The sequence below is a fragment of the Condylostylus longicornis genome, unplaced genomic scaffold, assembly GCF_029603195.1.
Source record: "Condylostylus longicornis isolate FDR11 unplaced genomic scaffold, ASM2960319v2 ptg000002l, whole genome shotgun sequence".
Taxonomy (NCBI): Eukaryota; Metazoa; Arthropoda; class Insecta; order Diptera; family Dolichopodidae; genus Condylostylus; species Condylostylus longicornis.
The window spans coordinates 1957504-1968354 of record NW_026577971.1 but is presented as its reverse complement, the minus strand read 5'-3'; positions in this window follow the sequence as shown (position 1 = coordinate 1968354).

Below are 10851 nucleotides of genomic sequence, written 5' to 3'. Positions count from 1 at the left end.
TTTATGAACATCATCTTATCCAGTAGACAGGTACTGTAAGTGCAAATCTATGACGTCATTTTTAATTATACAGGAATGAAAATTGTATTTGAACTTATATCTGGATTTAGGTAGTAATTTTAAGTTGTAAATTAAAATGAAAATTTTAGCATTATTGAAGAAAAATTTAATAAATCAATATCAATAAACTAGAAAATCTAATTGAGCTTCATTGAGCTCATTTCAAAAATTTGCACCAATTGTCAATATTTGTAAAGAATTTGGTTTTCTTTTACGTTACAACAGTTGAGCGACGGACTAATTGAGTGAAATACTGAATTTAAATCAGGAATTTATTATTAAGGTAAGTGGAATAAACTCAAAAACTAATTATTAACCCTTAACGAACAAGCGAATTTTTTTTAAAACTATGACCAGTAGCTCAACGAATTTTAATCAAAAATTAAGTACTTTATGTCCAGAGCAGGAAAATGTGCAGAATTAATATCGTTTTATTCGGTTTTTTTTGAAAATGTACAGCTATAATATATGGTAGTATATGAACAGATATGCCCATAGAAAACGTTAATTGCCGGTCGCCCTTAATTGTTGCATGTATAATTAAGGCCAAACTTAATAGATTTCATAAAAAAATTACGTCAAACCGTTTGGCGGTATTCGTTCGTTAAGGGTTTAAATGTACATTTCTCATAAAAGTTCGCAAAATTTTTCAATTGCTGACACAATCTGTACACATATATAAATCAAAATTCATTACAAAGAGAAATTCATAATGAATTCTTTATTTTGTATATTTGCCTCTTTGTATAATGCTTCTTTGCTTATAGTGCCTTTTCAAAAAAAAAAAAAAAAATTACTGAAAATTGTAATGATAATTTTTGTTTTGTGTGTGTGTTTGTCTCAATGACCATTACTACATAATATATAGATCTTTTACTGTTTATATTTCTGGACAATATTTAAGTTCCACGGTTCAATGATCGGGTTATGTTTTTTTTTTTCATTTTTTCGTTTTTGCGATATATCAAAGAAATCTCTTTTATTAAAAGATGATATAAAATTTGTAATGTCTGGGGATATATATATATATGTATATCTAGAAAATATCATTCAACCGGAAGAAACATGTTATACATCCATTTAGAAAAGAAGCCCATATATACTAAGCATATTATGAGGGAATCAACTAAAATGTATAGTAGATAAAAAAGCATTTTAGAGCGCGAAATATTTTGAAATTAATTTTCTAAAAATAGTTTTTTCCTCCTTATTATTTTTATATTCATAAGGATATTTTCATGTAAGTATCTAGGTACGAGTACACTATGTATATAGAGTGGCTGCGAGTAAAATTATTACAAAAATCCTCTATATTTTTTTTATGGTTAATATTAGGGTCGTTATTATTGTTATATAATTCTTTTATAAAGTGATCAATGTTTATACATATGTCATCTTTCATATTGTTTAAAAGGACATATTATAATAAATCTATAATTTGTGTATACATATTCCATATATACTCGTACTATATGAATTGTGTCATCCGGCAATGATTTTATTTTCTTTGAATCCCTTAAGTGATTTGACTGGTTTTTTGAAATGTTTTATTCATTTCTACATATTATTACTTTTTGACTCTTTTGATTTCCTGGATTATTATATGTGTGTATATAGGTTCATATATTTTAATTTAAGGAAAATAAGAATGTTATGATCTAATATAAAGAATAATTTGAGACATTTTTCTAGTTTTTTTCATTGTTCGAAAATTGGTCGTAATAAGAATAATATTAAAATTAGAATTTTATGCGTTTAAAATAGATTTCCATACTCTGGTTCTTCGAAAACTTTTGATTCTTCACCTTATTGATAAAGAAAATATTTATGAAATAAATTTATGAAAAAATTTTTTTTGGAATTGCCAAATTCTTACACCGAATTGCAGTTGAATAAGAAGGAAATGACAACGTATCATATTTTTGTCCGATTATTCCACAAATTCCACCATATTAGGCAGTAAATATTTTCCAAATATACTATGTCAATTTCTTGAGTATTTTAAGTAAAAATGCGTTCCAATTTAGTGCGTTAATTTCAACCACAAGAGCAGGAAGGAGTATCGATCCCTTTTTCGTGCTTATATTTATTAGAGATATGGAGTTGTGGACGAACATTGAGCTAGTGTTCTAATTTGGAACTTGATATTTAATCGGCGTTTATCTCACCTTTTCATCTCATTATTTATTTAATTTCAAATCAGAATTCTCGGGATATTTCATTTTTTCTCAAATTATCAGCTGAACCTCTCACTTTCAGAAACAAAGTTAATAAATTCTGTATACATTTTAGAAAAAAACGAGATTATACCGAATAATTTCTTCTCACTCGAAAATTACATTATACAAAATGTATGATAATTACTCACTTTCTTCTCACTTGACGAGTAAAATAGCGTAATCAGGCTCTTAGAGAAAATGTACAAGAAATATTTAAGATTTAACGCCTTGTTATTCCAAGAACGAACCCATAACATCATTATTGAAATAAAAAATTTAAAAAGTCTAGAATAGATCAGCTAATGCAGAAGCTTTTTATGCCTCCATCTATAGTTTTGGCTCAACTTTGTGCAAGTGTGCTTCCCAATTGAAGTAAGCAAAATTTTACGTATTCTACAATTTACAATATTTTTTTTTTTTTTAATTTCATTCTTTTTGTAATTCTTAAAAGTTTCAAAATGTCCGAAAATTGTTTTTCTATCTTTGATGTTTATCCGCTTAGATTTTTTTTTTCCTTTTTTGATTTTCAATTCAAATTTATTTCAATTTCTAGTTTTTATAATGGCAGCATTAATTCACTTCGCTTAAATAAATAAAAATGTCTGGCAAAAGGAAATATAATTAACAATTTATATTCCCAAATCAAATTATAGACTTTATTGTAATAATTAACATCAGTTTTTTTTTTTTTTTTTAAAGAGAACCCATTTTGATTTGGTTCAATATAAAAGTTTTTGCCGTATTTTTTTTTTTGTTTAAAAATTAATTTAAAATTTGTTTTTATTTTCTCTTTTTACATTATTATAAACAAATTATTAAAAATCAAACAGTGCTGCCGCATGTATTTGAAGAAAACAAACTACCACAAAAAAAAAAACAATACAAATTTAATTCAGGAAAAAACAAAAAAAAAATCAAAGCGTGAAAATAAAATAAATTGCGCGTTTGAAAAATATTATGTAAGTTTTTTTTTTTTTTACATTTTAGTGTTGAGCAAGAAAAAAGAAACACCGTAAAATGATTATATTAAAAATTTGTAAAGAATACAATTTGGTGTGTTCGTATATACATGTATAAACTATGCATGTGTGTATACAAAAATGTGGTATATAATTCTCTGGTTATAAACAATAGCAGACACAACCTTAATTTGCAAAGAGTATAATAAAAAATGTAATGTGTATAATGTGATTCTGAACTCCAGGACCACGAGCGTTGTTTGCGCATACTATCAATGACGACTCATTTTCCTGATTTTCGAAGTCTTAGAAAACAAAACAACTTCAGGCAAAGGTATATACTACTGTAATAAGTAAGTTTAATAAATATTTTCATGTCCGGGAGTTTATATTTCAGTATTAGTTTTCTGCTATTCCTTGAAATTGGGTCATTTTATTCCCATCGAAAGTCAGTTACCAATATTAAATATCTATATATAAATATTTTTTGCTATCTTGTTCTTCATTATATTACAAACACTGTAAAACAGCCAATTAGTATCGTTGGTATATCATTCCTAATTTCTATTCCTTTCTTACCTACATTTATACTGCCACCTACCAGACAAACGATTTACTGGTGAACGTGAAAATATGTGTAGCCAAACATTTGTGAAACGATTGAGATAAGTATTGTTCAATAATGTCTTGCACCGTACTTATATTGCAGTGTCTATTTACGACCCTCCCGTATAAAAAAAGATGGAAATTCTAGTAAATGGTTCGATGATGTATTTTCTAGCTGAGGAAATGAAGATATAGCCGAGAATTCAGTTGTCGCCAAACATTTGTGAAGCCATTGGGATAAGCATTGTCCGATATTGTCCTTTATCGCACTTGTATCACACTGCCTATACCTTCGACCTTCCCGCTTATAAGAATTACGGCGGCCAAAAATTTTACCAAAATTCTCCTTTCCATGTTGCACTTATCACTCAAATGTTATTTTCCTTTAGACGGTGGTGTCTTCTCGGTTAATTCCACGATATTTGTCAATAAGACCTCTCTATAAAGCTTTTTTTTGTACACTAAGTTTCTTAAAAATAATTAACCGCAAATAAAGTTCGGTGTATCTCTCTCCCCATTCTCAAATTAAAATAAAAAGTTTTGGTAAAAAAATTTACAAATAAAAAAACACATTTATAATTTAATACAAAAAAAAAACAAGGTGTAAAAAATTTCCAATTAAAGTTAAAAGAAAAAAAAAAAACAATAAAACAAATAAAATGTTTAAAATTTTTTTTCCTATTTTTCTAAAAAAAAAACTCATTTATTCAAATTTATAGTGTCCAAACTAATAAATAGAAGTAATTCAATTTCAAAATCTAAGGAGGTAAGGGAGGAAAGCAAAAAAAAGTGTATAAGGAAGAATGAAATTCTATAGCGACTTTTGTATTCTGAGTGTGACTAAAACTTCGATCGTTTGTTTTTTTTTTTTTTTTTATAAAAATCTCAAGTCATTTCCATAAACGTTCATTTTTTTTTTCCTATGAAATCTTTGACTTATTTGTTTTCTTGTCGATTTGAACTACTTAACGTATGAATTAACACCTGAGTTTTACATACAAATTTTTAATACACTTGTTATACTTTGTGTTTTGTTAGAATATCAAAAAAAAACTTAATGATTCACGCCATTTTTTTTTTTTTTTTTTAAGTTTTGAGCTCGTGCGAATAAAACTAACGGTGAAATAAGATTAAGTTTACTTGTTTGTTTTTTGTCTGCTGCCTCAAATAATTTTCTGTTTTTAATAATGGTCGAAAAAAAATAGGAACATTATTAGAATTCGAATTTAATGACTATAAAAAATTTATAAAAATTTATAAAAGTTCATTTATCTTTACTAGACAATAAAAAATTTTTTTATTTTTCACAAGTAAATACAAATTGTTTTTTACGCAATAAGTAATTTAACCCTCTCATAGGCATTATTATAAAGCTGTATATACATGGGAGTCATTTATATCTTCCACATTTGGAAAGACATAAAAATTCTGTAAACAGAACGCTACGCGAAGTGAAATGAAAGAGATTTCTGAGAAAAATTTGAACATGTTGTTAAAAATGTACACAACCGTCGGGATTCTACCTATAAAGGAGAACTTAGGCATGCCTCCAAACACCTACGCAAGGGGGCAATGGTGCTTCGACGGAGAGATATCGGTACTGTGATAGGGGTTCTAATGGGCCATTGTCTGATTGACGAGCATGCACCGAGGATGGGCCGCTCCGTAAACGATCTCTGTAGAAGCTGCTCCGACAAGGGGTGAAGGAAACGGTGATCCACCTCCTCTGCTCATATTCGGCGCTGACGAGCTCTAAGCAGAGATTTCTTGCGTCTTACTTCTTCACTTGCGGTGCAGAACTAGCAGATGTAAATGTTAGGAATCTACGCAGAATTGTGGGGTGTTCCGGCTTGTTCGAATGAGATGCGGAAAAAGAGAGATCCGGCGATACAACAACAGGCCTAGATAACCTAAGCTAATCTAAAAAATTATTTATATTACATGTAACTTATAAAGTTGTTGCATACACTGTGGAAGAATGTAATAGTAAGCACTTTAAAACAAAAATCATAAAATGTGAAAATCCGCTCAAATATCTATCACTCACACTTTCAATCTGGGCACGTATGTATTTTTCAAGAATTTTTTAAGCTAATTAAGAGTTCAAAGTGCTCTTTGCAGTCCCTGTAACTGTATGAATCTGCTACTAACCAATACTTTGTGAATTAATCTGCAATAATGAATTTATCTGAAATATTCTTCTTGAAATATGAACCCATATTATGTCTTTAACTATTTTATTTTAAATTCAATTGAAATGTTAGAAACAAATGGCACCATTTTGATTAATAAGATTATCAGAATATACATGACTTGACAGTATTTCGTCAAATCGGCCATATATTTCCGGACTGCCTATGTGAGAACTTTCTAGGTTCAACTTGTAAGGCTAAATAAAAATTAAAACCATTTTGTATTTTTAATCAAAATTTTTATATTTATTTTCTCTTTTACATAGTGCTGTGTGTTTCCATAGCAGCTTTGAAAGTTTAAAGAAGTTGATTTCCCCAACAAAATATTTTATTCAAAAAAATACCAACTAAGTACCCCACTTTAAAATTTTATTAACATTAAACTTTAAAATTTACTTTTTGGTTGCTTTCTTTACACATAAAACTTTAATTTTAAGAAGGAAAAATTCATCATACTCATTTGTTCATCTCATATTATAAAATTAAAAAAAAAAAAAACGTAGAAGAAAAATAAAAAGCACAAACAAAATCCGTTCATTTTAGTGTTCAAAGTTTTCAGTTTTTATCAAAGCAAACCGCATAATATCTTAAGCTTCAATCTTGGTAGCCAACCACTAAAATTTTCTTAAAAAAAAAAGGATAATGTTTTATAGTTTTTTTCTTCTCTTTGTTTCACTCTTTTTTTTTAACATTTTGAAAAATCCTTGAGTAAGTTTATTTTCTTGTTTTTTTTAATTTCTTAAAGAAAGTTTTTCGAAGAGTCGAGCATCTTTTCTTTTAGAAATTAAATACCTTCAAAGTGTGGTTAGTTTGTGTGTACACTGTAAAAATAATAATAATATACTTAGTTTGCACATTGATGATGATGATGATGATGATTATAACCTTTCCATTTAAAAATGAATGATGTAAATAAGTTGGGTCAAACCAATGGTTTGTAATGTAGAACTTTTACCTTCGACAAGTGAAAATTCTGCTTTTAAAAACAATCTGTGTATACAAAGTTATTAAAATTACCTTCATTCATATACGAAACTATTTCAAGGATTGCATACATTTAGGATGAACAATTTATGTAATCTTTGAAATGTAGCAAAAAAAAATTAAATGGGTGTTAACATAATGCTCGAATTTAAGGTTTAATTGTGGTTTGGGAAATATAAGGGGCCAAAAATTCAAATTTTACAAATTTCGTGAACCGATAAATTGAGAGGGGGGTGGAGGTAGAAAAAGGATTTTCTTCTAAAGAAATAAAATATTGGTTAGTGTCTAAAAGGTGTTAAAATTTGAGAATTTTACAACCTGGAATGTAAAAGAAAAACGATATTAAAGATTTAGAAAAATCAGATTTTAGATAACAGTAAATTTTAACGGCCATTTTGTTTTTGTAAAATTCAAATATGATAATGTTGCGATAGAAGAGACCAGTCACTAGTTTTGTGCATTTGGAAAATTTGGAGAATTTTAGCCGCAACACACAATTAAATAACGGCATTTTCATGGTTTCGGGAGGGGCTGGGGTATAGCTTTTAGAATGGGGAAGATAAGTAAAAATTTTCTTTTGCGGAAATAAGTTTCTACTAAAGATCTATGTACATATAAAATTCCGGCTTTCTATCTTCTATCCTTTAACATGTGCATATACGGAGGGACAGACAGATTGAAATCAAAAGGCACGTTTTTAAAAAAAAATTTTTGAAAAAGTGCTAAATAGGAAAAGAAATTTTTCTCCTAAAAGAGAAGACATAAAATTTTTAATTCCATGTTTTTTTTTTTTGGTTTTTATATTTTGTTATTTCTTGATATTTTGTTTATAAGAAAGCCCTTAAAATTCTCATCAGAAATCTTCTACATTTTATGTATGTATTTGGCATAAAAGGACTTAACTTTTATAAATATATACTCACATATATTAAACGTATTGTGTGTTTTGTGTCCAGAATAACTTTCTATCCAATACTTTTAAATAAAATTTAATTTTCATTTTTGGTCTAAAATCTTAGCCTTTTGTGTAAGTATTCAAAATAATTTTAAAAAATCGTTTACTTGCATAGTTTTTATCAGTTATGTGTAATTATTTTTTGTATATACTAAAATATAACTTTGAAAACTAACCTTAGAAGTATTTGGGACTTATTCATAAACATATCTAAAATTTGATAGTATCTACATGTTCTTAAGGTGCTTTATTCTCTAATTTAGATTAGACTATCGGGTATTTTCGGACTTAAAATTTTAATATACGAATATAAATTTCAATTACATTTTATTCCAAACAAAGGACGTAAATAATAAACGTAAAGAAAAAAAAAATTCACTCTTATAATCAATAAAATCGAAATCACTTTTGAAAATTATTCCAGTCAACCATTGCTTGCATGGTCCAAAAAGAGTCGTTTAATTTCGCTTAATTTTCGTCTTTAACACCATTAACTGGCGGTTAATTGAGTGAACACAAATGAGATTCGACAATTGAGGAAATGCATGAAATAATGGTCTGAGAAATAGAGTATGCTTTTGATCAGTGTTGAATTCTAAGTCAATTTGACTATGTCTGTCCGTCAAAATTGTGCTAAGATCACTAAATTTTCACAAATGATTTATAATAGTAAATGCCGGAACCAATTTTCAATTAGAGGTGATTGCGGGAGTGGTTCGGGTAGCTGCCCTTAAATTTTAATTGACAGGGTGAGTTCTGCAGTTATTCCTAGAATATCTATACTACACATATTTATTTATTTACTTCACGTTTAGCTTAAACATTTTTCAAGAAATTAGAAAAATATTCACATTTTTACATTACCCTGTAATTTATTATTCATCATTAGATAATTACTATTTGTAATTATCTAATGAATTAAACTAGGTCTTTGTTGTCCTTTTTAAAAACATTGTTGGTTATATTGTATATAAGGTTCGTTATTGACTTTGCTTCAGATTTTGTATTTTCTTAACAAAATTTTAATAATTTTCTAATGAATAAAATTTTCTTTGAATTTAAGTATTCACAATTTATACAACTGTGTATACCGTCTCGGTATTATATTTGGTGATATGAAAAGAGAATGTAATAATATGGTCAAAACTTCACTAGCGTTCCTGTTAAAAATTCTCTGTTGTTCCAAAATTTGGCATTACAAACAATCAGACAGTTGGAAATTGGTGCAAACAATAGAAAAGTTGAACAAATTATTATCTTTGAAATTAGCAATCTTTCTTTTAAGAAATGATCCACCTACAGCATGTACATAAAAAAAACATTATTAATGATGGCAGAAGTTAGGAAACAAATAATATTACGTATCTGCATAGGGTTTCGGTGAAAGTAATTTCCAAAAAGTCTCATACCTGTGGGACGAAATGTTCAAACTTTCGCCCAGAGCGTCGTATTCAAAATTTTTTACATATTCGTGCTCGAAGCTGTTTTTTACCGACTCCATAATGCATATTTTCATTTCACGGAAGGTGTTCGAAATCTGAGCAGAATCGAAACCCTTCTAGAAGTAACCAGTATTCTTATACATCAGTCTATGAAGTTGAATATGTAATTATAGACCTTTATATATACATATCTTATATAATTATAAAGAAAAAACAGGTAAAACAAAATTCATTACCTTCAAAAAATATCAAGCTATAAAAATATAATATTATAATGACAGTAGCATATCATTAAATTTGGCACAAAGACACATTACACATTTTTATAATTTTCATTTCAAAATATAATTAAGTAAGAAAACTATATAAAAAAATTTTTCTTCATTATAATTTTACGAAGAACACATTTCAATACACACACACATAATTAGTATAAATTGTATATATAGTATTATGTATATATGTGAGTTAATCCATGCATATAAATATTCATTAAATTACAATAGAAACGACTTGGAAGAAAGAAAACAAAGTTTGGCAGTAAAAAAAACAAAAAAAAGAGAGAAAAGAAAGGTCATCAAGGATCCAGACGGTGATTAACACATAAATTTTTCTACATAAATACATAAGTATGTATGTAGTTAATATTATGCCCCAAAATATATATTGAAAAATATATGCAAACATAATGAATTAGAAAGAGACAAAAAAAAAATAAATGTACATTTTAAATGTTTTCTTATTTTGCTGTTGCTTTCTAAATGCAATAGGGTAAAAATTGTACTTTTTTTTTTTTGAGATTTCTTAAAGAATTTAAGGGTACGTCATAATATGAATAATTTGTAAGTAAGGTCTATTTTCATAACATATATACAATGTATACATATTTTTTTTATTCTAAATATATTTATTAATGCATGTATATGTAGTATATAGAATAGGTTAATGACCTCTTTCTTTTCCAACTATATTCAGTAATTATAAAGGAACAAAAATTACAAGAAAATACAAGAATTATCTACAAAAATAAAATTAAAGTTTTCCTGAAAATTGTTGCAAAAAATAGACCTACTATATTATATTTTTTGTTAAATTCAAAATACTTTGTCTTTAATTTACAATGCTATTTACATAAGCTCAAATATTAGTAAATGTAAGATTTTTGAAAATCAATATTGAACGAAATGTACTTGTTATGGATATATGCAAATAGAGTAATTCATTTTGTGGTGTTTTTTGCTTCAAACCGGTTTTTGTGACAGATAACGCGTGAATTATGTTGAACCGCTAAGTTATTCTTATTCAATATTGTCTAGTAAATCATCATGGAAAGATTTACACCGCGTCATATTTTCAATGAATATGGGCTCTGAGTGAGCTTACGGAAAATCCAATGTTTCACCGCGAAATTTTGTTTAGTGATGAGACCCATTT